Raw genomic sequence first — 25991 nt, forward strand, 5'->3', positions numbered from 1 at the left:
ATAGTCCATGTTATTCTACATTGGACACCAAGTATCTGTTAACCCTATGAAATAATATGTAAGACATTATGTGCACTTATATAGTCTTTGTATACAGGATGTGATGGAAGAGGACCTCTACCAATAGATAGAAAAGAAGTTCTTGTAATTGTGTGTTATGCAAGCCAAAAGTGGATGGGGTAATTTGCCAGAAATAATACTATAAGGGATATAAGTAATTTGGTCCAAGTACTCCACTCTCTGGGTTGCATTATTCAAGAGTAAATTTTAGAATGTCTGGAAGCAGAGGTCTTACCCAGTGTTTGAGACATATGAGGTCTCTGAGAATTTCTCTGAAATCACACTGAACATCTTGTGTACATGTATGTGTGTGTGTATATCTCCTGGGAAGTCTTTAAAAGGCTCATAAGCTCTTTTATGGCACTTCTTCAATTCACTTCTGTGCTGGACCTCCCCATTTATGAAAGCAGAAGTTTCAGCCTCTGAGACTTTGGGCACAAGTCAGCAGGTGGTGACAGCTTTCTCTTCCAACACTGCATCTTTTAAGCATTCTTAAGAAAGCAAGCAGCCATCAGTTATGAACATCATTCAGGTGACGTTCTGTATGTATGAACTGTATTTGAGATTAAAAGACGGGGAAGAGATGGGAAGTGAGTAGACATGAGACTATTATAGGGCTCAGGAGAAAAGTGGCAGAATCTAATTACGATGGGATGAGTGGGAATACAGAAATGAGGATGGGCAGAGGATGCACATCTTGGTATTTGGTATATACCGCAGGGTTTTTTCACCAAGTTGTCATTCTGTGTTTGGAAAACAAAATTGGGGGGAAAATGAAATCAAAGAGTAAGTCAGTGCTTGGCATATAATAGGAATGTAATAAATTTTGGAAAGACTCACACTACCATGGTGAAACTTTTAGTACTAAAGATATATTTAGTATTAAACATATATTCATTTGCAGAACAGACAGAAGTTGGACTTTTATATTACTAATGCTTACAATACTTCAACTTCTGGTCATCTTATACAAGTTCATTAGACCACTGATCGTTGTTGCAATGGAGTTCTGAAAGTTTAATTTTGAGATGTGAATGAGAAATGAGGTCATGGCATAGATGAAGACAGGCAATGAAACTATAAAACTGGTAAGCTTGGTCTATGAGAACCTATATGAGCAAAGAATCTGAAAAAGAATAGATATATGGATATGTATAACTGAATCACTTTGCTGTACACCTAAAACTAACACACTGTAAATCAACTATACTTCAATAAAATTATTTTTTTTTAAAATTAATTAGTTAAAATTAAAAAACATTAAGCTTGGTGAAGTGTAGTTGACCTCATTCAGGAAAGTAGAAGTAGGCACTGGTTCTGGAGGATACAGGAGTGGTTTGAATAGAGAGAGGGCCAACTTTACTTCCTAACAGTAAGTTAAAATTAGGGGAATACAGAGATTATAGAATAATAATCAGAAAGTGGCCTAAATGTAAGAAGCAGGCTGGCTCTTCTTATACTAGAGAAAGAGAAAGCTAAATTTGTGGTGGAGATGGTAGGGGAATCATTTGAAACAATCCAGATTTCAATTGAAGTGAAGAGGTCAGAAAATATTAAGGATAAATAAAGCTTAGTTTATCCATTAGGAACATGGAAATTAGGAATATGGAAGTTAGAGTTAGTAAAAACCAGTCTCAAAATGATAATTCTCTAATTTGATAATTCTGAACTAATCAGAAAAAAATATGAACTATAGTGCACATTAAGTCAATGTTGAGGAAAATGTATTTATTGGAGTACAATTCAGTTGTTATTTTACAATGCTTTAACAAAAGTACACACTAAATACATAGAATTTATATATACTATAGTATAAGTATACTTTTTAGCATAGAAAATTACAAAATTATCTAATCACTTAAAAGAAAATAGCATTATCCTTCTCACAAAGTTCTGAAATTAAAGAAAAAAATTATGAAGATATAAACTATTCACTGAAGTTTTTGAAATAATCAGAAAGCTTGAATCAAAGAGAGACTGCATTTAAGGAGGATGTGTTATTGTTTAATTCAATGGTTAAAGAAACAGAAAAATTAAATGGGGACACTTTTCTGTTAAACTTTCCCCTCGGGCAGCTGGTATAAATAAGGGAGCTAGTATGGACCCTCCATTTCCCTTGAACAGGTGTTAACTTCTTCCTGTTTAGAGGGTTTCACTTCATGGTTAAGAGCATGGCCTCTGGGCTCAAATCTTTTGTGCCTGAATCCTAGACATGTCACTTGTTAAGTGTGCAACTTTTGGCAAGTTTCTTACTTTCTCTAAGCCTCAATATTTAACTGTGTAATGTGGATAATATTTGTGAGGGTTAAATGCCACTGACAAACGGTAACTGGTATACATTTAAGCGCTCAATAAATTTGTCTATCAGAAGGAGTTTGGACATAGAGGGAGATGGTAGATAGATTCAGAAGGGAAATGGGAGAATTCCTTTAGAGTGAACAGTTTCGAGGAAGATGACAACTGAAAGGGGGGTCCTCCTTCCCATTCAGCTGCTAGAAAAAGAGGTGTGTTTAACAGAACAGAGAAAACAGGCTGAAAACTGGTGGCCCTGTGGGCATTGGAGGAGGGGAAGCATGTTAGAAGTGTTTCACACACAGACCGAAGAAGCTAAATACTACACATCCAACAGAGCTGCGGATATCTATTTCAGTATGTCTGTGGGTCTATCTGTACAATGTTTCTCTTGAAAAGTCAGCAAGCGCTGTGAAGATAGAGCTCCAATCCTCTCTGACACTTGTTTAGGGGAGGGGCGGCAGCAGAGAAATCTCAGGGTGGAAGACAACCTACAAATACCTGCAGGGACATACATGACTACTTTCCACTTTCCTCCTGGTATCAGAAGGCAAACACGCTAGCACCTCTGTCTTGGACTTCCCAGCCTCCAGAACTGGGAGCAATAATTGCTGTTGTTATAATCTACCCAGTTGGTGGTATTTTGTTATAGCAACATGATTGGAGTAAGATAGCATGCTTCTACCCTAGAGGAATAATTCCTAGACTAATTACCTAGTAAAAGTTGTGCATTACCTCAACATACACCAAGTGATGCTGGATGAGGTAAAATCCAGAAACAAGGTTGCTGAAGAGTTCTGTCATGATCGACTCTCACATACTATCACATACCTCAGAGATACTACATATTTACTTGTGTTAGGAGCTTCACATGGCAGTGGTTTTCTTCATGGCAGTGTGAACACCAGCATCACTGCTACTTGCTACTCCTAAAGGAGCTCGAATGCCTCACTCCTCTTCCTTGGGAGCTATTCCAGTTTTCACTTGGCTGATCTTCAAGCTACTTATCATAAGTGTCCATTCTCTTGATTTTCAGGAACACTCATTACCATTATATCCCTCAGGGCAATTTTAGAAGTTTAAAGCAATGAAGAGCAGCTTCTTACGATAAGAAAAAAGAATAAGGTGGGTTGTTGTTCATTTATTGATCATTTATGAGTAGCTGTCATATGCCAGGCATTGGGGCATCATGCTTTTGACGTCAGAAGCAGTCCCTGCTTTCAAGTGGTCTCTGGTAAAGCTGGGAGGAGTTTCAACTGGACAGAATCGTATAACATAATGAGTAGATAAGTGCCAGGACAGGGTGCCAGGGTGGGAAGGAGGACACAGAGAAAGAATGAGTTCATCATGAAATATTTTTGAAGAACAGGACACCTGATTTGTGTTTTGAAGGAAATGTAGAAGTGTGAAAGACAACAAAAAAGTTTCAGAAGTGAACATTCTAGGCAGAGGCTACAGCAAGATTTAAAAAGCAAGAGGGCACAAACCACAGAGCTGATCTCCCTGTGCTACGTGGCTGCTTCCCACTAGCTATCTATTTCACATTTGGTAGTGAGTGTATATATGTCCTGTGACCACCTAGAGGCGTGGGATAGGGAGGGTGGGAGGGAGACGCAAGAGGGACGAGATATGGGCATATATGTACATGTATAGCTGATTCACTTTGTTATAAAGCAGAAACTAACACACCATTGTAAAGCAATTATACTCCAATAAAGATGTTAAAAAATTAAATTAAATTTTAAAAAAGACACGAGGGCATACAGAGCAATGGTGGTCCTAAGGAACTGCCAATAGGTACGTATGACTGGAGTGTAAGATCATTTGAGCAAGTAATGCAAAGGATACCAAAATGTGCAGTGGATAATCTAAGGTAAGCATATATCACCTTTCTTTTTTTCGCCCTAGAAATATTTACTGAGTGACTCTTATGTGCCAATGATTGTTGTAGGTTCTGCAGTGAAAAAATCATGACTCTACCTGCACGGAATTTGCATTCTACCTAGGGAAGAGACCGAAAATAAACCAATACCCAAATATTGATATATTGTTTGGCAGACGGGAACAAACATATGGAGAAAACTATATCAGAGATGGAATGGAGCATGTGTAGGTTAATGTGTGCACCTGCATGGGGATGCACAACAGCTGTTTTTTATAGGATGATCAAGGTCTCACTGATGTGGTGACATTTGACCAGAGACTTGAAGGTAGTCATATCCTATCTATTATCATAACCTCTAGTATCATATTCTATTTATATGTGTATGGATAACTTTTCTAGAACATTTCCAGAAGATGAAATCGTAAATGCAAGGGCCTTTGGATGGGAGAACGTTGAGTGTTGAAAGTACAAACTAAGAGGCTGGTGTTCCTGGTGTGGAAAGAGTGAGAAGAGCAGTGGATAAACTGGAGAGCTGGTGGTGGCGAAGGGGGTGCAGAAAAGATAGGGCTTTTTAGAGTCTCTTTAAGTACTTGTTCCCTTGTGGCTCCCCACCTCTTAGACGGAATCAAGGAACTGTCTAGCCCCAGGCAGTGGAGAATAGGCATTTGATAGTTTTTGCTGAAGAGTTAAGCTTAAAAGCCTAAAATCTTTATGGACAGAGAGAAATTGTGCTAAATTTCTTCTTTACTACATCAGAGTAATAGATGGATAAATCCAAAGAATTTTCCACAAAGGGAAAGCACCATCAGGATTTGCGTATTTTTTGTTTTGTCTTGTTTTTTAACAAGAGGGAAGGGAAATTACCGTTACTATTTGTAATCTAGAAAGACTGGGGTAAAGAGAGGTTAAATGGCTCATTCACTGCAAACCTGGGCTTAAGAGGACAGTCAAGAGTGTTCAACATGATGCCCTCGGGCAATCACTTACTCAGAGGAGGGCCAATTACTTTTTAAATTAAATTAAATTAATTTATTTATTTATACAGCAAGTTCTTATTAGTTATCTATTTTATACATATTAGTGTATACATGTCAATCCCAATCTCCCAATTCATCCCACCACCACCACCCTTGCCCCGCTTTCCCCCCGTGGTGTCCATACGTTTCTTCTCTACATCTACGTCTCTATTTCTGCCTTGCAAACCGGTTCATCTGTACCATTTTTCTAGATTCTACATATGTGTGTTAATATACGATATTTGTTTTTCTCTTTCTGACTTACTTCACTCTGTATGACAGTCTCTAGGTCCATCCACGTCTCTACAAATGACCCAAGTTCATTCCATTTTATGTACGTACTACGTCTTTTTTATCCATTTGTCTGTCAATGGGCATTTAGGTTGCTTCCATGACCTGGCTATTGTAAATAGTGCTGCAATGAACATTGGGGTGCATGTGTCTTTTTGAATTATGGTTTTCTCTGGGTATGTGCCAGTAGTGGGATTGCTGGGTCATATGGTAATTCTATTTTTAGTTTTATAAGGAACCTCCATACTGTTCTCCATAGTGGTTGTATCAATTTACATTCCCACCAACAGTGCAAGAGGGTTCCCTTTTCTCCACACCCTCTCCAGCATTGGTTGCTTGTAGATTTTCTGATGATGCCCATTCTAATCGGTGTGACTTTCAATACGCTTCCCTGGGGCAGTAGTGATTATCTTCCCAATAGCTTGGGCAGATTGGTGAAGAAGATCAGAAGCTGACTTCAGCTTTTCATAGCTCTCCATCTTTCTACTTCCTAAATTCCCATTCCTTTTACTTGAGCAGTGGTTCATCAAATATGTAACAGCAGCAGAAGCTTCTCCTAGAAACTTGTTAGAAATGCAAATTCCCAGCTGAGGCTCCGGAAATCATTGTTTTGACAAGCCTTCTGATTCTAGCTAAAGCTTGAGACCCATTGCTCTTCTTCTGATCTGAGAGAGAGGGAGGGGGGGAAAGAGACAGAAAGCCCAGGAAAGAATGCTGGAAAGTAAATTCAGAGAGCTTTTTTATATGGGGTTTTTACTGTGGTAACTTACAAATGGTTGGAAAACACCCACAAATTGAAACATGTAGCTACTTTAAGGACTCTTTAGCAGAAATCAATCTTATTCCCGATCTATTACTTAATAGGTCATTTCCTCATAGGGATGACTAACAGCAATTCAACAGGAAATGCTTTTTATATTTAAATAACACTTTCTGTTCCAAGATGTCAAAATGTTTGACAAGTGGTCAAAATGCAGCTCACTAATATTCTCAACCCCATGGTAGTAAATAACCCACATCTACCATCACTGCTGTTTACTGGTGATTGCTTTTCTGGGAAAGTTGAAGCGCCTTTGCTATCTCTGTAGAAAGTCAATGACTAAAGGAGGAAACGTCCTTCATCTTGGTTCCCATAGGAAACCAAATTGATAAATCACTCACTGACTTCTATTATTGCATCTCAAGGATAGTTAACAATGCTCATCAAGGAAAAATCCCAAAGAACAATCTTGCCCTATCTCTGATTAAACCTGATTTTGGAAAATCATCTGGCTCAATCTACATTTAACTACAATATGAATGCTACTTAATTCCTTATTACTTCTGATGACACAGGATCAATGCCACTTGAAGAGTAAGAAGCAAAGGTTCACTACATTGGGGTCTCCTTGACAGCCAAGCCTGTGCCTTAGTCATTTTGACTCCCTAGTGACCAGCTTGGTATCTGGAATAGTATATGTGATCAGTAATTATTTCTTGAATGTATGATGTATGAATGAGTCAAGATATCTTGAGACTTGGAGTCATGGGTCAAGAGGAGAAAACGTGGTTTAAAAAAAACCACTGAATTCTCAGAAGCCGGTGCGGCAATGAATGCTAATAACAACTTGACAGTGTCCTCTGTCATTGCAAATAATGTGATACCAACATCTACTAATCAATCAAAAAAAGACTTTCAGAATTCAAATTTGGATAGGATTTTGAGCTGGGGATTCCTCTCACCCACCTTTTCTTATGATAAAACTTGGAACTGTAGTGTCAATAGATAATATGCCAGGTTTTCACTTAAAATTGGAAAAGTTAATCTAATTTCGGAGGCATGAAATAAAACTGATGGGCAAATATTAGAATTTCCATCAATGAAAAAGCTTAATTTCTAAAATGCTGAAGGTTAGTTTATCAAAATACTGAAATTGCCTCATATCATAAGTCAAAGCACCCTCTCTTTACTAAATAAGGAGCTACAAAGTTGTACAATTACTGTCAATAATTTTTTTACTTGGTTTGAAAAAAGGTTGCTTGTTTTAAATAGAACAAAGTTCAACTGAAGTGACTATAATATCATCAGTCTTGTAAAGCTCCTTGTGTTAGATTTCTTCTATCCCCAAGATGCCAACCATGCATATTAAACGGACTCGATTTTTGCGTATGATTTCTGTACATCTTTCCTATATGAATTTTCATGTTAAGTACCCTTTCTTAGAGTGTGGATTGTAACCACTCTGTTTAAAACTCTATCACCAGTACCTAGAACAGTGCCTGCCACATAAGAAACACTTAATAAAATTTCTAAATTATCTTGATTAAAATCCATACTCATCCTAGCTTTAAGCACATGAAGACAGAAATAGGTTCCAACTGCATAAGAACACGTGACTAATCCAGAGTAAATGTTAACTATAAGTACAAATTATCTGTTGATTAAAATACAGAACATGTCTGAGATTTGGAATCCCTTCCTAATAACCCTGAGTCAGAGCTGTGGTAAAGGCTTACTGGGGGCATGGTACCATTTTCTGAGGACACACTCAGAAGAGGAAGAAGTTGATGAGACAGCATGCAAGATTTTCCAGGCTCAAAATGGAACTTGACTCATCTGCATGGAACCATCCAGCGAAACACAGAAGAGCTCACTCTTCTGCTGGAGTAAGCTCACCCTGGTGGAATGGAATGGAACAGAAACAAGAGACTGAGGTCTAGGTTTTGAGGATCTTCACTCCACTTACCTGCTTTCACAGGACCAGGCAACGGACAAGAAGAAATGTGGAACTGTTGCTGTGTACCTCTAAACAAATACAGTCACCCTATGTAATAGAATGTGTCATAAATCTGACCAATTAGAATAATTCCTCCATTCTTGGTAGAGTAGCTCTGATAGAGATGGACAGAGCTGGGCTCGGGGTGGGAAGGGGGTGGTTTCCTTCTGTTACAAGCTCTAAACTTTCTTCAAGTTTCCTATGATTTAAGCCTAACTAAAATTTATGGACTTTTGAAAAAGAGTAGGTACTAAAATTAAATAAGCTGAGAGTGTTGAGGGTGAAAAACATGATAACAAATTTAAGGAAATGTAGAATTATTACTATGAGAATTAACAGAACTGTGTTTGTTCCAAATATGAGCCTGCTATAGCATTTTAATTATGAATAGAATTAAACAGAAATTCACTTGCTGTCACCATCTGATAATATTACCAGAGACTTCCCTTAAGGAAATTTAAAATTATTTCTTCTATGTAAATCTCTACAAGTCCTTATTTTCCACCTTATTATAAGAAATAACACACAGTAGCAACAAGCTGGCAGAATTTTGACAATTCTCCTGCCTCCCTCCATTCCGCCTTCTTTTCCTCTTTCCCTCCCTCCCTTTCCCTCCTCTTCCCTCACTCCCTTTCTTTCCACAAAGCAAGTAAATGGGTACATAGAAAATAGTAGGGGTCACACGTTTTCATTACAGGGGTTGGGAATGTGGACTCTCACAAAAACAGACTTGATTTTAAATACTGTATCTGTGCCTTACTAGCTGTGTGACCATGCATAATTTAATCATTCTGTGCCTCAGTTTGTCCGGCTGTAAAATAGGTGCAAACAGTACCTACCTCTTAGGATTGTTGTCAGGGGGGATTCCAACTGGTTTTAAAATAGTATTTAGCACAGAGGAAGCATAATAATAATTATTTTTCACTTCTCTGAATATATAAAACATTTAGTATTGGGATTCATAGTCTCAAAATCTAACACTCACTGATGTGAATATCTGATTGGCTAAATGGAGAAAAACATTGTTATAGTAATTATTTCTTTAGTTTCTCATTTTGTTTTTTTAACTGAAAACCAGAATCACAATTTCTTGGTATTATCTGTTACCAATGAACAGTATAAGACTGTAATATTATTTTTGACAAGGCACTGAATATTTGAAATGAAGAAAACTAAGAAATAGTAGTAAATAAAACTTTTCTTGTACTAATCCCAAGTGAAAGATGAAATTAATGATGATATATATGTGAAAACTCTGGAGAAGTCATACAGAAAGAACCTCAAGTACTTGAGGCACACTTGAAATTCAAATGACATTAAATGACTAATTCTTAAATCAAGAACCCTTCACTAAAATTAAAAACACAAATGCTTTCTTTTTCTTGATTTCTTGTAGGAAGTGAAAGAGTACTCGGTAGGTGTCAGACTATTTTAAAAAGCAGGTCATAGAGATGATATTTCAGGAGTGTAAAAATACTAAGGCGGATCTCATAAATGATTGGTATATTATTTAATTCAGGTTAGCATCAGAATTGTCAATGTTTGTTTCTTAAGCAATGCAATCCTTTAGGTAGGAAGCATGGTTCTTTGGAGAAGTTGAGAGACACAAGATACACAAACTGGAATATGGTGCAAAAACAGACAGTATCGATTTTTTAAAATTAAACCTAGGAATTATTTAACATGGCCATTTCTTTGGGTTGAAGAAAGAAATTCATATAGATCTTCCTGGTTCAGGCTCCAGTGAGGTCTATAGGCAAATTTGCAACTAGAGCAAGATTCAGACCTATTTCCATGTTTGTGCTTACCTCTTAAATATGTCCAGTTCCTACAGCATAGAGGAAAGCACTAGATTGGCCATGGCATGAATGGCCAGGTTAGGATTCTGGCCCTGCCACTTAATAACTGTGTACGGCTTAAATAGGCAATTTGCTAAACTTCATGAATTTCAATTCCCACTCTCCAACCCCCACCCTGGGCAGAATGAGTAGAATCTTTTTTCTAGCAACTCTAGAGAGTTAGGATGGTCTGAGGAGAAAATGTACATAAAAATGCTTTGAAAATTATTTAATGCTTTAAAAATATTATTTATCATTATTATTTCAAGATGAGGGAAAACTCCCCCTCCGCTAATATATTCAGCTTTTTATGGCCACCTAGATCTTCCAGAAAGCTACATAAAAACTGAACATTTTAACAATACTCGGCAATGTTTAGATGTTAAAATAAAATTATCCAAACTGGCACATTTCTTCTTAAACAGTTCTAAAAGTAATACATACATAGTGCAATGAATTTGGAACTACAGAATGAGAACGGGAGGAAGTAAAGGTCACCCTGACTCTCTTATTTCTTGAGTTAACCATTGATAAATAATTTTTACATTTTCTTTGGGTCTTTTTTCTCTATGTGCGTGATATTCAAAACCAAGAGGTGAATATGCTGTATTTATTATTTAACATTCTTCTCTTCTCACTTGACATTTTACAAAAAACAATTTTAATTGGTTAATTTCTGTATTGTTTCCGATTCTAAGCATCATAAAATACTTAATAGTGAAGGTTACCTATGAGCTATTATGTAAAAAAAAGTTCAGCATCTATAACCTAAATAAATGTATTAGAAATTCATATGCTTTAAAGCAGTGGTCCCCAACTGTTTTGGAGCTAGGGACCGGTTTCGTGGAAGACAATTTTTCCACCAACAGGGTGGGTGGGGGGAGGATAGTTGGTTCAGGCTGTAATGCGAGCGATGGCGAGCCATGGGGAGCAGCAGATGAAACTTCGCTCGCTCGCTTGCTGGCCGCCCACCTCCTGCTGGGCGGCCCATTTCCTCACACAGCCAGGGGGTTGGGGACCCCTGCTTTAAAGGATATCCCTATGTTTTTATGTGATTGACCATTTCAAAAGTTTCATAGACAATTCCACTATTTATATTTAATTAAAGACCATGAAACTTGTTTTTAGTATTTTTAAATAAAAGATAAAGATGACTTCATTTAAAAGCTGATAACAAACCTCTAGAACACGTCCTTCTACTTAAGTGAGGTGTTAGATTAAAAAAGCACTATAGAAATATAGATTATACTTGACTTTAAATAAAAATCTGAATAAATACTATAGAATTGTTATCTCCCCTTTATTCTGTTAATAATTGCTAATAGGAATATTATGGAGAATGATTGAAGCTTAATAGTCATATGTCAATTACCAAGATCACATTTGTGTGGTACAATGAATTTGCAAAGGTAGACTATCAAATGTATTTCATTGTCAAAGGTGGTCTGCCAATCGGCAAGTCATTTCGTAAGTTATGCTCTAAAATATATCATTTACCGATACCCAAGAGACATCTCGGTATGTCATTAATAGTGCAGAAACTCTAAGCCAGGGATATTTTTGTCTTTATAATTAATTTGAGACAGCAGCTAATAAAAACCAGAATAATAACACTAATAACCTTCAAATTAATTTTGACCCTAAGCTATAGCAATTTCAACAGAAGTTAGTATATTTACATACCAAATTAAGATTCCTAAACTTGTATTACAATTGATGCAATGTTTTTATGAAATACTACCTGTATAATATTTCATTAAAATAATAAAATGAGAACAATATAGAAATGTCATAAATGTTTGTGTCCTAGAAAGGATTTAGAGGGAATTTCTGGTAGTATAAATTAATACATGATTAATCATATTACTTTTATTTATAAAGCATCCAAACATACACATCTGTAATCTTATATGTCTTTACCATCAAGAGAAATATATTCTAGAATTAATTTTAAAAACACTGCTTTTACTGTGCTTATGTATTCTAGTTGAGAAGTCTGGACTTTAAGCATTTTTAAATTATAGAACTCATCAGAAAGCAGGAGGAAACCAACAATACAGCTGATGGCATTTGTTAATATAAACCTTTGTGTAAAAATGTTATGAAACTAAGAATGGAAAAAGAGTAGAATTATTAAGCAACAAATGGCTGTTTTAAAAAATCTAGTTAATAGTATATACTACCTGGGTTATTCTTTTACTTGAAAAAATTACAGTATATTAGGTTGTCCTAATTTGGAACTATGTAACTGCCACTCTCATGTTTCTAGTTTTACTAGAAGAGTGAATTTTTTTTGTATAAGCGTAAGAAAAAAAAAAAAACTGGAACGTTCCATACTGCAGTTTCCTTCCTCCCTTTCCCCAACAGAAAAAATAAGAAATACTGTACCTAACCAACAGATCTGATGATTCCAAAAGGGACAAGTCTCTATTCTGAAACACTATTCAAGTCAGAACATTCCAAATTATGATTTTGTGAGACACTGGAAAATTATGGCATGAAAAATAGAAGAATATTTCTAATGCACTATAAAATGTATTCCTCAAAGCAAAAGAGCTAATGGAAGGCCAGAGCACTTAATGGATAAAATATAATCAAATGAAACAGAAGCATGTTCCAAGCTGAAAGGCAACAATCTCACTATTCTCACATAATTGGATAGTAGACATAACCCAGTAAGATCAGGTTTAAAAACATTTTAATATATATAAATACACATATGTATAAATAACATATATAGCACCTGAAGTAAATACATATTCATATTCATATATTAAAGAATCACTTTAAAATTTAAAAATATTTTTTTAACTATTGAAAAATAAACAGCTAGTGAAAAAATAAGTTTTCTTTGCAAAACTTGACTCTGGAAACAAAGATTCTTCAAATGCTTCTCCAAGAACTTGTCTGTTTATTTTAAATATAACCAAAGAAAAAAATAAAAATAAAAAATAAATAAATATAATCAAATATTTGAAATAGAAGGCAAATGTTCATGAAAGCAGACATATATACATGCATTTATATGCATATATACACATAATTGGATAATATAATGAATATATATAATACACATAAAATACAGATCTTCCTTAACTTACTATGGCACTGCATCCTGATAAACCCATCATCAATTGAAAATATCATAAATTGTAAATGCTTATACTACACCCAATCTACCAACCGTCATAGTTTAGCCTAGTCTACCTTAAATGTGCTCAGAACACTCACATTAGCATAATCTGTTGAATATCTCATTTGTTTTATTGAATACTGTACTGAAGGTGAAAACCAGAACGGTTGTAAGTGTGTCAGTTGTGATCGAGTCGCTGAGTGGGAGGAGTGGCTTGCTGCTGCTGCTGCCCAGCATCACAAGAGAGCATCATGCTGCATATCAGGAGTCTGGGAAAAGTATAGTTTCTACTCTAAATTCAAAGTATACTTTGAAAAAATGAAAAAATTCAAACTATAGTTTCTACTAAATGAGTATCACTTTCGCACCATGGTAAAGTTGAAAAATCGGTAAGTCGAACCATTGTAATTTGGGGAATGTCTGTATATAAATTTTTGTATAATATATGTGTATGATATGTGTTTGCACGTGTATATTTAAAACTGGAATTTAGACTGTTTGCTACATCTCATCTTAGAAGCAGACTAGGCCCAAAATCTATGCCTCAAGCCTTTGGTGAATAGCTAATGAATTCAGTATTCAAACAGGGATTAAAAATATTGACTTGGAAATTCAGGACAAACTTACTACTAAAACTGTTTTACACTTTTTACTTAAAAGAACATAGTTAGGTACACATGATTAGACTCTACCAACTATAATAAATTATTGCCGATTTGGCTAGAGCTGTTGATCACCACAAAATTCTCTCTTGCGGACAACTATGGCTTACATATTAAATGGAAGGCTTTAGGCAGTTTTTGTACTTGTTTCCTTAGACCTAAAGGGTCCACATAATGATAAAAAGTCAAATAAGAAAAAAATGTAAAATTATGTGCTTTTCAAGCTCAACAAAATTGTTATCATGCTAAAGCTCGCCTGTGTACTAACAGTGTAGTTTTTATAGGCAGGTGTTTCTGCTACTAAAGTTTTCACGTTAATTGAGGCTCTACTTTTGATTTCAGTTTAAAGGTGTTGCTAGTGATTGAATCTACTCAGTAGTGCACTTTTATGAATAAGACTCTGAATATTAAAATTCTTACATGTACTCTCTCAATTCATTGAGATTCAGTCAAATAGAAAGATATCATATACCAGGAAGATTCCTTTGTATATGATGTACAATGGAGTAACAGATTAATTTTCCTTTTTGGACAACTTAATGATGTTGATTAACATTAAAAAACTTCAACAGTTACATATTAAAAAAAAGACTGGGGTACAAGGCAGATAATTAGTAGTATTACCTTTAAAGGCTTTTGTTAGAGGAAGTGAATGTTAACAACTCTTTATAAATTAAAGTTGCCCTCTCCCAGGAACTTCAATACTGTATCACAAAAAAATAAAATTGTCAACTATTGCTTTTAAGAAAGGGAACAATTCCCATTTTCTAGAACATTACTTCTGAAATCAACACCCTTATTCAACACCCTTGATATCATTTCTGATAATGAGTCAGTGAAAAGAGTGATTAGACAAATGGTACAATTCAGAAAGAAAATAAGATGCAGAAAGAAATTCAGAAAGAAAATAAGATGCCAACTGAGTTTTCCCAGGTCATCCAATCAACTCCTTGCAGAGTTAAAAATAGAAGCTAAGACTAATTCCCACAGCTACTGCCAGATCAGAGCCTGACAACTTTGCATTGTGGTAGCTTCCAACCTCTCCTGCTACTGGGATTCCCTGCATTGAGACATCTTCCTATGAGGTTCAGTCATTTCAAGGTTTGCTTTAAAATGGAGAGGGGTAGGAAAAGGTTCATAATTTTAGGGAAAATCTGTGGTAATGAGATCTCATTGTAAACTGCTCACGAGAATTAGAAAGATAAAAACTGGAAATATTTACTAACCCTTACTATGTCTCAAACACTGCAGTAAGTTCCCTTTTATGTTATCTTCTTTAATCTTCGCAACAACCCTGTGATCTTCCTGTTTTAAATATCCAGAAACAATTCACAGTGGTTAAGTAACTTACCCTAAGTCATAGAGATAGAAAACAATAGAGGTAGGATTCAAACTAGGTGAGGTTCAAAGTTCAAATTCACTTCCTGAAAAACATGATTAGAACATAAATGGTAGCCAAAACTCCCCAAAATAAATTAAAAAATTAAAAGAAAGAGAGAAAGGAGGGGAGGAGGGCCTAGTGATCTGCATACCTTAAAAATAATGTTTAGAACTTTTTGATTGATCTTAAAAATGACCAAAAGCTAGCTGCCTGAGAGCTCTAAGAATAAAATTATTAACAAACTAAACAAAAAATATTGATTTTTATACTCACTCACTTTGAGATCACCCAATTGCTTTCCTTTCATAACACTGTACTGCCATTTTATTTCATTTTCTATTATATTTATTAAGGGATAATTTAAAGACAAGTATTTTGCCTAACAGGTTAATGATTTTTTTTTCTTCTAAACGATGACCAAGATGCCGATCCTCCTCCCCTTATTCAATGGACTAATTAGTGTCAGATCATTTTAGTGTCATATTTAATTTCTGTGGTGAAATACTGATTTCACAAACCCTGTGAAGATGTTACACATCCACTATAACATGCATGCAGGTGGAAAAAATTTTCAACTGATGTAGATTTTGCTTTCTCTATGATTGTATTCTTCACAATCAATGAGATAGAAAAAGACACAGAGATAAGAGAACTGTTGACTCATATTTTCTTATTAAAATGTGTATCTTGGGCTTCCCTGGTGGTGCAGCAGTTAAGAATCCGCCTGCCAATGCAGGAGACACGGGTTCGAACCCTGGTCTGGGAAGATCCCACATGCCACAAAGCAACTAAGCCCATGCACCACAACTACTGAGCCTGCGCTCGAGAGCCCACGAGCCACAACTACTGAGCCCATGCGCTGCAACTACTGAAGCCGGCGTGCCCTAGAGCCCGTGCTGTGCAACAAGAGAAGCCACCGCAATGAGAGGCCCGTGCGCCACAACGAAGAGTAGTCCCCACTCCCCGCAACTAGACAAAGCCCAGGCACGGCAACAAAGAACCAATGCTGCCAGAAATAAATAAATTACTTAAGAAAATAAATAAAATCTGTATCTTGCATTTTCAATTTTCTAAAAGTTCAAATCCATGGTGGTTGAAAAAAGAAGAGTAATGTCATATGTTTTCTTGTCCTGGGTAAATGGATTGTGCTTGGTTGAGTGTCTTTTTTTTGTTTTGCCAAAATTTCTTTTTTATTATTTTTATATCTACTATTACTTATTTGAATTCTACTCACTGTTTTTTGTTTTTTCATCTTTATTGGAATACAATTGCTTTACAATGGTGTGTTAGTTTCTGCTTTATAACAAAGTCAATCAGTTATACATATACATATGTTCCCATATCTCTTCCCTCTTGTGTCTACCTCCCTCCCACTCTCCTTTTCCCACCCCTCTAGGTGGTCACAAAGCACCGAGCTGATCTCCCTGTGCTATGTGGCTGCTTCCCACTAGCTATGTACCTTACGTTTGGTAGTGTATATATGCCCATGCCACTCTCTCACTTTGTCACAGCTTACCCTTCCCCCTCCCCATATCCTCAAGTCCATTCTCTAGTAGGTCTGTGTCTTTATTCCCATCTTACCCCTAGGTTCTTCATGACCTATTTTTTTTTTCTTAGATTCCATGTATATGTGTTAACATACGGTATTTGTCTTTCTCTTTCTGACTTACTGGTTGAGTGTCTTGAACTGCTCAAACTTTAAGGTCCATCATCTCTAAGTTCCACCTTACCAAAACCTCAGACAAGAAACAGGAGAAAGGGTAGTGCCATCCGTAATTCATTCCCACCACACCTACAAAAATAATCACAAGGAACTTGTGTAGAATACCAATTCTTTTGTATTAGGAAGGCAGTTTTCAAAATTAAATGGTATTGGTTCATTTGGTTGTTTAATAAATATCTTGCAGAGGCCTATCATAAAGCCAAATACCAAACTGACCATTTAAGTTGCAGGAATTTGTACGGTCTTGATATTTTACTATTTTAAAGTAACAGTTTACATTTGAGTGCTTACCACAATATGTAATACCAATGAGCTCCCTAGAAATCTAAACATTTATAAAATACACCAGATGCTACTGTCTCATGCCTTGCTTTGCAATCCTGGATTGCTTTCTCCTATGGAGATGATGTAAGAAATATAAGCTAGATATCTCTTCTATGGGATCACCAGCCATGTCTCAACTAACTTTTATCAGTGGAGACTCTCAGTACATACATATTTATTTATTATAAAACTCTTCGGTACTGATCATTAGGTAATTCCGGTAAATGTGGGCACGTAATAATAGTTAAGAATGTCAGCCCCATTTCATTTCAGCTTGATCCACTGCAGGAAAGCACAAATTAGATGAAAGCAATTTCCCCAAGAACAACTCACTTCCTTGAGATGAGACATAAACTTGGGTGAACAATGATTTGTCACAATTTATTTTTGAGGGTAGTGGTTTAAAAAAAGTGCTAATGTAATCTTTTCAGAATGAATCCTTTTAAAAATGCATTAATTCTCCAGTGAATATAGCTTATAATTAAAAACCTATACATGTAATTTTACTTTTCTAAATTTTTACATATGACCATATATAATAAATATGGAAATCTTAAAATCTTCATTATCTTTAAAAGTTGATGGCCTTTAAATCTGAATTTGGATTTGGTGAGTCTGACGGATTATTCTTAGTGACTCTATTGGGTACCACCAATTCAGATTCAACATGATTTCTGCAAGTCTCAGAAGCATTAAGTTTTGTGAATGGATAGAGGGTATTAACATCCTGGTGGTTTTTCACTACATTGAGATGACCAGAGAACCTGAGTGTGAAAGATCATGGAGAGGAGTGTAAGAAATGGCACTAAAGGTATCACTGACTTCTCTCTGTTTACTCAGACTCTGCAGTATACAACAGAAGGAACAAAGCAGGTTGTGTTGCTGCTACTGTTGCAATGACCAAGGATCCTCAGTCTCATCGCCACTGCAGTCCATTGTTTAAGATGTGAGCTTGTTGTTGCTTATTCAGGCAAAAGTCAGAATGCTTATTTGTTTTATGTCTGTTTTTTAATGAGGGTTTGATTAGACAGCAATAAAGACAAAAGTAAATAGGAGAAATGTTTATTAATAGGTCCCTCCATCCCTATCAACCAAAGAAAAGGCATACCTTAAAATATTGTAGTGAAATGTCTAGGGTGTGTCTGTCTGTGTTCTTGCCACCCTTCACCTTTAAGTAGCTTTTCAAAAATATGTTATAAACAGGTTGCTTCATCCTTGCCCTTTTAGCCTGTTAATGTCTAATTTAAGTAAAGCAGGATGCAATCCCCAGCAAGTTATCTGTTTCTCCTTTCTTGGACCATGCAAATCAAAACAGTCTTCTTCTAAGGAGGGTAGTGAAAAGTTGTGCCAATTGTGTTCATACTTCAGCTATTCCAACGTCCTTTAGTTTATCTTAAATGAGACATTCTCATCTTTGGGCTTTAATTATTCTGTTTAAAAATAAATTTTCAAAGATACTCTGAAGAGAAACTAAGAAAAAAAACAACAAAATAAAAGATTTACCATAATGCAGGTACATAAATATGAACTAAAAATACTTTTAAATTAAAAATTAATCTTTTTATTTTAAAAATTAATCTAATTAAAATTACAGATTAGGCTGGATAGAATTGATCCATTGCTGAAGCTTAAAAACAAACTAGCTATAAATGTTACTAGTTTTCTACACTGTTGTTACAAGACTTGACTGACATCCGTGATGTACTCTGCAATATTTTTGAAATGATGAAATGTGTGATCCAGAGACTTGAAATATTTCAATACTTGTGTATAGGAATTTTCTTCCATGAACTAGAAATGAAAAAAGTGAGAATGTTTCCTTGCTCAAATCACATTAAGTGGATTCCCTTACATTACTTGCATTCATTTTTAAGATAGTCATAAATGGTTACATAAAATACAGGAATATTTATTATCTGTTGAAGAAGTTGATGGTTTTTATAGTCAATGTATGTATTCAAATGATAAATGTTTCTGCATAATCTCTGACCCAACAATACCATTCCATGCCACTCCAAGAATTCTTCCATCAAAAGTAAAAGCTCGGGCTTCCCTGGTGGCGCAGTGGTTGAGAGTCCGCCTGCCGATGCAGGGGACACGGGTTTGTGCCCCGGTCCGGGAGGATCCCACATGCCGCGGAGCGGCTGGGCCCGTGAGCCATGGCCGCTGAGCCTGCGCGTCCGGAGCCTGTGCTCCGCAACGGGAGAGGCCACAGCAGTGAGAGGCCCGCGTACCGCACCAAAAAAAAAAAAAAAAAAAAAAAAAAAAAAAAAAAAAAAAAAAAAAAGTAAAAGCTCCAGGACATAAAGACATGAACCTCTATGCCCATTACCACATTTCTTGAAATCATAAAACTGTTTGGAACTTAATAAATGTTTATCAATGGGTTTTGACTGAATGAAATTATGGCTCACTCATAGTACACATTACTGGGCATCTACTAAAGGTAATATGGTAGTGATATATGCTAGATATCATTAATATAATAGAAACACAATGTACTAAAAGTGTTTTGCAACTAAAAATCACTATACATTGTATGGCTTTAAAAAGGAATGAAATGCTGCTACATGCTATAACATGGATAAACTTTGAAAACATTATGTTAAGTGAAAGAAGCCAGACACAAAAGGACAACTATTATATGATTCCACTTATATGAGGTAGTTAGAATAGGCAAATTATAAACCCAGAAAATAGAATAGAGTTAACCAGAGGCTAAGGGGAGGGGAGAAATAAGGGGTTATTGTTTAGTGCGTACAGTTTCTGTTTGGGATAACAAGAAAGGTCTTAAAATGGATAATGGTAATGGTTGCTCAACATTGTGAATGTACTTAATACCAATAAATGATACACTTAAAAATGGTTAAAATGGTAAATTTTACATTATGGGACATTTTACCAAAATAAAAAATAAAAATATACTATAAAATAAAGTACAAATTTACCTCATACTAGGCATACTATGAAGTTTGCATAAAATTGCACTTATTTTAGGAGCTTATATGGTTATTATCATATTTGGGGACATGTAAAGAAAGCAACAGCTTAAGTAGTCCTCTTGAGTTCTTTCTCTCCATCTTTCCAACCTGGTGTTTTCTAGATTAATGGTTTTGTCACGCCTCTCTTTGAATACTAGCATCAGTAGGAATGCTAGCTAGTACTGGTTTCCTTAAGTATCAGCTAAAAAGTTTAATGTATTTTTATGCTGGTAATTGTTTTAGAACCTGGGAGGGATGTCATTGTTTTCTTAACTTGCCAAAAGCAAATATAGTACTGTAGACAGCATTACTAGAAAGAAATAGTAACTTTGAAGTAGACATATGTCCATCCTAAGCAAACTGAATATATTTCAAAGCAGACCACACCACTCAACTGCTGGCAATGTTCTTCCACATACTTGGCAGTATACTACTCGAAGTCTGAGAACTGTTTCTTTTTTGTAAAAATGATTTTGATTGGAAAACCCTGAATAAATCCTTTGGAATGTGTAACGTTTAGAGCTCCTTCTGGGATTCCTTTTCCATGAATCAAGGTTCTTTGATTCACTATCCTCCTTGGCACTTGCTTCCTAGTCATCTCAGCAGCCTTTGTGCCAGTGCTAATGAAGAGCTCCCAGTTTAGGTCCTAAAGCAGGGAGAACAATAAAAGGAGAACCTCATTTCAAGTACCAGAAATGTCTGGGCTATAAAGGACACACATATTGTCAAAGTAAGCCCAGAGTGGGGTGACATCACCAAGGTCATTCCTGGCTCCACGTCCCCCACAGGAGGAACAACTAACAATTATTTGGAAACAGGACACTATTTGAGAGAATCCTAGAACATGGAGGTGAGGCTGAAGCACCCCCGTGCACCACAGAGACCAAGACAGACTGCATTAGAAGGGTGAGAAAAGGAGCTACACGTTGACCACACTGCCCCTCCCCCAAGCCAGTGGAGCACCATGGGTGAGGTCTCCCCTGAACCTCTGGTTCCTCCAGTAGGAGAAGAGAACTGGGGGACAGCAAGCACCACCACTAGCATTGGGGTTGCTTTGTGGGAGCCACTGCTCTAACCTGCTCCACTGGGATTGCAGGGGAATCTGCAGGGTTTGACCACTAAAAGTTGGACTGTGATGAAGGGGGAAGGGGCATGCAACAGCCAGCACATGGATTGCGACCGATGGAATTCATACCTGCAGTGCCCAAGTAGTGATCACAACTGGCACCTTTGCTTATCTACAGAGCCAGGTTGGTGGGACACTACAACCGGGGAACTCAGCAGGGTACAGATCCACCTGATACGCATCTGGCCCTTGAACCTGGTTTGCCCATACCCAGGGAAAGAGCAGAGTCACAGCCCACCCACTGTGGAGAGTGTCTTCTGGCCATCTGACCAAAAGGGCTGGCAATAAATCCTGGAAGCTATTTGGCCCAGTCGTGCTCCAGCCAAGAGGCAGGCAGCCAGAGCTCATCACTGGCTCTGGTACAAAGCAGAGCCAGTATCAGGTGTGGAGGGATCCTGTACCATGCACAGGCAGGGAGATTCATTCATATCCAAGGCTGAGAGGAGCTCCCAGCTCCTCCCAACTGGGGAGCCTGTTTGAGAAATTAAGAGTCGCCTGGAGTGGTCCCTCCTCATCCCACCCAGGCAAAGGAACTGGGACTAGCCCCATCCCATCTGCTGTGGAGAGTGTCTTCCTGGCCCATCTGACTAGAAGGATTGGTGACAACTCCTAGAAACTGTGCGGCCCAGCAGTGCTCAAGCCTAGAGAAGGGTAGACAGAGCTGATAGTCTGCAAAGCAAAGCCAGTGGCCTTGTTCAGCCACAGAACGTGGAGTGTGGATCAGCTTGAGTTAAGACAACAAAGAGCTTTACTGGCTTTAGAGCTGCTTCTCCTGCTGCACCCAGGCAGGAAATCTAATTCATAGCCCTACTCATCACTGAATACAGCCTTCAGCACGTCCAACTGGGGAACCTAACCAGAGAACATGGGAAGCTGTACAGCCCATTAAACAGCCCTAGATACAGTGGCACTTGAACAGACAGCACAGCCTGTGGCCTCCCCCTTCTGCAGGGCAAAACCAGTGCCCTCACCTGACCAGGGAATTAAGTGCACACTCTGGCCTGATTTGGGTTCCCAAACAATGAACTATACAGGCTCTGGGTCCTGTCCAGAGCCAGGTCCTATACAAGCTCTGATTCTCTGCCAGGAAACTAATTCATAGCCCCATGTACTACTACTACTGAATATAATACCCAGTTAAGTCTGGAGGAAGAGCCCAATTATTCAGATATGCAGATACCAATGTAAGGAATCAAGGATCACAAAAATTAGGCAAATAGGACACCACCAAAGGAAAGTAATAAAACTCCAATAACTGACCTTAAAAAAATGAAGATCTGGGCTTCCCTGGTGGCGCAGTGGTTGAGAGTCCGCCTGCCGATGCAGGGGATGTGGGTTCGTGCCCCGGTCCGGGAGGATCCCACATGCTGCAGAGTGGGCTGGGCCCATGAGCCATGGCTGCTGAGCCTGCACGTCCGGAGCCTGTGCTCCGCAATGGGAGAGGCCACAACAGTGAGAGGCCCACACACTGCAAAAAAAAAAAAAAAAAAAAAAAAGAGAATATCTATGAACTGTCAAAGAATTCAGAATAATCCTCCTAAGGAAGTTTAGTGAACTACAAGAAAGCACAGACAGCTAAGTGAAATTAGGAAAACAATGCATGAACAAGACAAGAAGTTTGACAAGGAAGTAGCAACATCAAAGAAACAGGAACACTAGATTTTAAAAATACAATAACTGAACTGAAGAATTCAATAGAAAGTTTCAAAGGTAGATTCGACCATGCAGAAGAAAGAATCAGCAAACTGGAGGACAGGACTTTAGAAATTACCCAGTGAAAGGAACAAAAAGGAAAAGAATAAAAAGAGTGAAGAAAGCCTATGGAAATTATGGGACACAATAAAGTAAACAATGTTCATGTATGGGAATTCCAGAAGAAGAAAAGAGAGAGAGAAAGGGAAAAAAAGTATATTTAAAGCAATAATGGATGAAACCTTCCCAAACCTAGGATGAGAAATGGACATCCATATCCATGAAGTCCAAACAAGCCCAAATAGGTTGAACTCAAATAGGGCTTCTCTGAGACACATTGCAATTAAATCATCAAAAGTCGAAAACAAAGAAAGAATTTTAAGACCAGCAAGAGAAAAGAGAGAAGTTACATACAAGGGAACCCTGGGATAATTGGATATTCACATGTAAAAGAATGAAATTGGACCAATATCTTATACCACTCACAAAACTAACTTGAATTGGATTAAAGACTCAAATGTAAGACCTGAAACTATGCAACTGCCAGAAGAAAACATAGGAATAAAGCTCATTACATGGGTTTGGTAATGACTTTTTGGATATGACACTGAAAACACAAACGACAAAATAAAAAATAAACAAATGGAACTACATCAAACTAAAAAGCTTCTGCACAGCAAACGAAAACAAAAACAAATCAACAAAGTGATTGAAAAGACAACCTATAGAATGCGAAAAACATATTTGTAAACCATATATCTGATAAGGGTTAATATCCAAAATAAATTAAAAATTCATACAAATCAATAGCAAAAAAAAAATTACCCAATTAAAAAAATGAGCAAAGGACCCGAATAGACATTCCTCCAAAGAAGACACATGAAAAGCCAACAGGTACATGAAAAGATGCTCAATACCACTAGTCATTAGGGAAATGCACATTAAAACCACATTGAGATATTACCTCACACCTGTTAGAACAGTCATCCTCAAAAATGTCAAGAGATAACAAATGCTCGTGAGGATGTGGAGAAAAGGGAAGCCTTGTGCTGTTGGTGGGATTGTAGATTGGTAAAGCCAGTATGGAAAACAGTATGGAGGATCCTCAAAAATTAAGACTAGAACTACATATATCTAGCAACTCCACTTCTGGGAATATATCCAAAGAAAATGAAAACACTAACTCAAAAAGATATCTGCACCCCCATGTTCATAGCAGCATTATTTATAATAGCCAAGACATGGAAACAATCTAAGTGCCCATTGATGGACAAATGGGTAAAGAGGTTGTTTTATATATTTATAGATATATATGTATTATATGTATACACACACACACACACACACACACACACTGAAATATTATTCATCTGTAAGAAAACAAAGAAATGCTACCATTTGAGACAACAGAAATGGACCTTGAAGGCTTTATGCTAAGTTAAATAAGTCAGAGAAAGAAAGGCAAACACTATATGATCTCACTTATATGTGGAACCTAAAAAAAAAGAAAACAATCATAGAAAAAGAGATCAGACCTGTGGTTACAGGAGACAGAGGGTCAGGGGAGGGGAAATTGGAGGAAGATGGTCAAAGGTACAAGCTTCCAATTGTAAGATAAATACATACTATGGACATAATGTACAACATGATGACTACAGCTAACACTGACGTGTGATATATAGAAAAATCATTAAGAATAAATTCTAAGCATTCTCTTCACAGAAGAGTATTATTTGATCTCATTTATATAAATCTGTGTGTTTGTGTGAGAGAGAAGGACAGAATACAAAAATGCAAAAAGAAAAGTTGTAAAGTACGAAGCTGCTTAGGTTTATATCTCAATCTATAACAGATAACAATTTGTTTAATTTTAATAGGTACAAAAATAAATATTAAGCATAGAACAAGCAAAAAGAAAACCTGAGCCCAGCGTAGATGTCCTTAAAGCATTTGCAAAGGAGGGCTTTATTAGGTCCGCGAACACCTGCAATTACAGGCAAAATTCTATGTGTGTGTGTTGTGTATGTACTTGGGGAGTGGACGCATAGCCTTTATTGAATTATTAAAGGGGATGTTAAGACCCAAAAGTTTAAAAAGCACTGGAAAGCCTGACCACAAAACCATTTTAAACTACTCTGATTATGTTTTTATAGTTTTCCTTCACTCGTTAACACTTCAAAGAACAGCATGTGAATGTGGAAAGAATCTCTGCCATTTAGGTAAGATCTCTGAGTCTCAGTGTAAAATTAGCATATAGTAGAAGGATGAAATTATACACCATAGATGAAAGTACCTAGCAGAGCGCTTTAAGACTAGTACTTATTTATGCAAGACATCTTCCCCTGCTTACTTGTTTTCCGTAGAATGAAAGCATACTGAAAGCTGGTACAATGTCTTCTTTAAAGTTTTCTTTTGTAATGCTTACTATGCTTTTTGATACGGATGAGCCAATATCCACTTAAGGGCATGTAAGCTCACAATAACTTTTGTTGAATATAACTGTTTGAATGTACTTTCACTATATTATTATATAGGGATTTTAAACTAAAATGTACCTGCACACACTATTTAGAGCCTAACTTGGATATTAGAGTAGGTGGATATACACCCCTGGAAAATAATAGCTAATTTCTTCACTAAAATCAAATTGCTGAACATCTACTTTGCATATACATAGCTAGGCACTGTATTATGAGTTTCAGGTAATAAAAAGTTGTTAGTCAAAGACTCTGCTCCCTAGGGTTATTTTACAACAGCAAATCATGTTCAAACTAAAGGATAGACCAAAATAGAAAGTGCCACAGGCATTTAGACAAGGGAGAAACACATCT

The 25991-nt window shown here is 36.8% G+C and overlaps 1 long non-coding RNA gene across 1 annotated transcript; it reads right to left on the reverse strand.

The window, feature by feature from the left end:
* Window positions 1-5243: 5243 nt before the first annotated feature.
* Window positions 5244-8432, reverse strand: LOC309801631. The gene is made up of 2 exons (XR_014293624.1): window positions 8041-8432; window positions 5244-6209 (listed from the first exon to the last, which is right to left on the reverse strand). It is a non-coding gene; the product is annotated as an uncharacterized lncRNA (long non-coding RNA).
* Window positions 8433-25991: the final 17559 nt, after the last annotated feature.

This window comes from Mesoplodon mirus (assembly GCF_964341445.2).
Source record: "Mesoplodon mirus genome assembly, contig: SUPER_3_unloc_12, whole genome shotgun sequence".
Lineage (NCBI taxonomy): Eukaryota > Metazoa > Chordata > Mammalia > Artiodactyla > Ziphiidae > Mesoplodon > Mesoplodon mirus.